The sequence below is a fragment of the Triticum dicoccoides genome, unplaced genomic scaffold (assembly GCF_002162155.2).
Source record: "Triticum dicoccoides isolate Atlit2015 ecotype Zavitan unplaced genomic scaffold, WEW_v2.0 scaffold154778, whole genome shotgun sequence".
Taxonomy (NCBI): Eukaryota; Viridiplantae; Streptophyta; class Magnoliopsida; order Poales; family Poaceae; genus Triticum; species Triticum dicoccoides.
Window position 1 is genome coordinate 10,213 of NW_021210510.1, and position 4,046 is coordinate 14,258.

At 46.4% G+C, this 4,046-nt stretch overlaps 1 pseudogene; it reads right to left on the reverse strand.

Annotated features, from left to right (window-relative positions):
- Window positions 1-3,666: 3,666 nt before the first annotated feature.
- Window positions 3,667-3,785, reverse strand: LOC119344132 (annotated as a pseudogene).
- Window positions 3,786-4,046: the final 261 nt, after the last annotated feature.

Genomic DNA, 4,046 nt, shown 5'->3' on the forward strand with positions numbered 1-4,046 from the left:
GTTGTTCCCCTTATTACAGAAGCACTTAGTCTCAGGTTTGGGTTCAACCTTGGGTTTCTTCACTAGAGCAGCAGCTGAATTGCCGTTTCATGAAGTATCCCTTCTTGCCCTTGCCCTTCTTGAAACTAGTGGTTTCACCAACCATCAACAATTGATGCTCCTTCTTGATTTCTACTTTGGTGTCAAACATCGCGAATATCTCAAGGATCATCATATATGTCCCTGATATATTATAGTTCATCACGAAGCTCTAGCAGCTTGGTGGTAATGACTTCGGAGAAACATCACTATCTTATCTGGAAGATCAACTCCCACTCGATTCAAATGATTGTTGTACTCAGACAATCTGAGCACAAGCTCAACAATTGAGCTTTTCTCCCTTAGTTTGCAGGCTAAGAAAATCGTCGGAGGTCTTATACCTCTTGATGTGGGCACGAGCCTGAAATCCCAATTTCAGCCCTCGAATCATCTCATATGTTTCGCGACGTTTCAAAACGTCTTCAGTGCCTCAACTCTAAACCATTTAGCATTACGCACTGAACTATCATGTAGTCATCAAAACGTGTATGTCAGATGTTCGCAACATCCACAGACGACGTTCGAGGTTCAGCACACTGAGCGGTGCATTAAGGACACAAGCCTTCTATGAAGCAATGAGGACAATCCTCAGTTTACGGACCTAGTCCGCTTAATTGCTACTATCAACTTTCAACTAATTTTTCTCTAGGAACATAACTAAACAGTAGAACTAAAGCGCGAGCTACGACATAATTTGCGAAGACCTTTTAACTATGTTCAGGATAATTTAGTTCATCTTATGAACTCCCACTCAGATAGACATCCCTCTAGTCATCTAAGTGATTACATGATCCGAGTCAACTAGGCCGTGTCCGATCATCACGTGAGACGGACTAGTCAACATCGGTGAACATCTTCATGCTGATCGTATCTACCATACGACTCATGCTCGACCTTTCGGTCTTCTATGTTCCGAGGCCATGTCTGTACACATGCTAGGCTCGTCAAGTCAACCTAAGTGTTTGCATGTGTAAATCTGTCTTACACCCGTTGTATGTGAACGTTGGAATCAAACACCCGATCATCACGTGGTGCTTTGAAACAACGAACTGTCGCAACGGTGCACAGTTAGGGGGAACACTTTCTTGAAATTTTAATGAGGGATCATCTTATTTACTACCGTCGTTCTAAGCAAACAAGATGCAAAAACATGATAAACATCACATGCAATCAAAAGGTGACATGATATGGCCATCATCACTTTGCTCCTTTCGATCTCCATCTTCGGGGCTCCATGATCATCATCGTCACGGGCATGACACCATGATCTCCATCATCATGATCTCCATCATCGTGTCTTCATGAAGTTGTCACGCCAACTATTACTTCTACTACGACAGCTAACGGTTAGCAATAAAGTAAAGTAATTACATGACGTTTATGTTGACACGTAGGTCATAAATAAATAAAGACAACTCCTATGGCTCCTGCCGGTTGTCATACTCATCGACATGCAAGTCGTGATTCCTATTACAAGAACATGATCAATCTCATACATCACATATATCATTCATCACATCCTTTTGGCCATATCACATCACATAACATACCCTGCAAAAACAAGTTAGACGTCCTCTAATTGTTGTTTGCATGTTTTACGTGGCTGCTATGGGTTTCTAGCAAGAACGTTTCTTACCTACGCAAAGACCACAACGTGATATGCCAATTGCTATTTACCCTTCATAAGGACCCTTTTCATCGAATCCGATCCGATGGAACCAATCTCACGTAAGAGTACGTGTAAGGTCGGTCCGGGCCGCTTCATCCCACAATGCCGCCGAATCAAGATTGGACTAGTAACGGTAAGCATATTGAACAAAATCAACGCCCACAACTACTTTGTGTTCTACTCGTGCATAGAAACTACGCATAGACCTAGCTCTGATACCACTGTTAGGGGAACGTAGCATAAATTCAAAATTTTCCTACGTGTCACCAAGATCTATCTATGGGGTCATCTAGCAACGAGGGAGGAGTGGATCTACATACCCTTGTAGATCGCGCGCGGAAGCGTTCAAGAGAACGGGGTTGATGGAGTCGTACTCGTCGTGATCCAAATCACCGATGATCCTAGCGCCGAACGGACGGCACCTCCGCGTTCAACACACGTACGGAGCAACGACGTCTCCTCCTTCTTGATCCAGCAAGGGGGAAGGAGAGGTTGATGGAGATCCAACAGCACGACGGCATGGTGGAAGTAGCGGGATTCCAACAGGGCTTCGCCAAGCGCTGCGGGAGGAGGAAGATGTGTCATGGGAGGGAGAGGGAGGCGCCAGGGCTTAGGTATGGTTTCCTTCCCTTCCCCCCACTATATATAGGGCCAAGGGAGAGGGGGAGGGCGCAGCCTTGCCCCTTCCTCCAAGGAAGGGTGCGGCCAAGGGGGGGAGGAGTCCATCCTCCCCAAGGCACCTCGGAGGTGCCTTCCCCCTTTAGGACTCTTCCTTTCCTTATCCTTTGGTGCATGGGCCTCTTGGGGCTGGTGCCCTTGGCCCATATAGGCCAAGGTGCACACCCCTACAGCCCATGTGCCCCCCCGAGGAAGGTGGCCCCACCCGGTGGACCCCCGGGACCCTTCCGGTGGTCCCGGTACAATACCGGTGACCTCGAAACTTGTCTGGTGACCAAAACAGGACTTCCCATATATAAATCTTTACCTCCGGACCATTCCGGAACTCCTCGTGACGTCCGGGATCTCATACGGGACTCCGAACAACATTCGGTAACCACATACAAACTTCCTTTATAACCCTAGCGTCATCGAACCTTAAGTGTCTAGACCCTACGGGTTCGGGAGACATGCAGACATGACCGAGATGACTCTCCGGTCAATAACCAACAGCGGGATCTGGATACCCATGTTGGCTCCCACATGTTCCACGATGATCTCATCGGATGAACCACGATGTCAAGGACTTAATCAATCCCGTATACAATTCCCTTTGTCTAGCGGTACGATACTTGCCCGAGATTCGATCGTCGGTATCCCGATACCTTGTTCAATCTCGTTACCGGCAAGTCTCTTTACTCGTTCCGTAACACATCATCACGTGATCAACTCCTTGATCACATTGTGCACATTATGATGATGTCCTACCGAGTGGGCCCAGAGATACCTCTCCGTCACACGGAGTGACAAATCCCAGTCTCGATTCGTGCCAACCCAATAGACACTTTCGGAGATACCCGTAGTGCACCTTTATAGTCACCCAGTTACGTTGTGAAGTTTGGCACACCCAAAGCACTCCTACGGTATCCGGGAGTTGCACAATCTCATGGTCTAAGGAAATGATACTTGACATTAGAAAAGCTTTAGCATACGAACTACACGATCTAGTGCTATGCTTAGGATTGGGTCTTGTCCATCACATCATTCTCCTAATGATGTGATCCCGTTATCAACGATATCCAATGTCCATGGTCAGGAAACCGTAACCATCTATTGATCAACGAGCTAGTCAACTAGAGGCTTACTAGGGACATGGTGTTGTCTATGTATCCACACATGTATCTGAGTTTCCTATCAATACAATTCTAGCATGGATAATAAACGATTATTATGAACAAGGAAATATAATAATAATCAATTTATTATTGCCTCTAGGGCATATTTCCAACAGTCACCCATCCTAGTACTACTCTCACCCAAACACGCTTAACTTCGGAGTTCTGATGGGATCCGGTGCTTTAGTGCTGGTATGATCGTATTCGACATGTTACCCCCGTCTTCATCCCTTATGCTTGCCCCTCCCAGCTCCACTACAAAGACGATTGTACTTTGCTTTGCCCGCCGCTACACGCGTGAATAATGACCAACAAGCTAAAACTTACCGCAAACGTGCAAAATAATAAAACATGGTAAATATATGTCGCGGCCGTGAGTTTTCCTTTGCACGCCGCGCAAAAAAAAATTAAAAAGGGAATGCAACACGAGGACTTCCCAAGAGGACACCCATCCTAGTACTACTCTC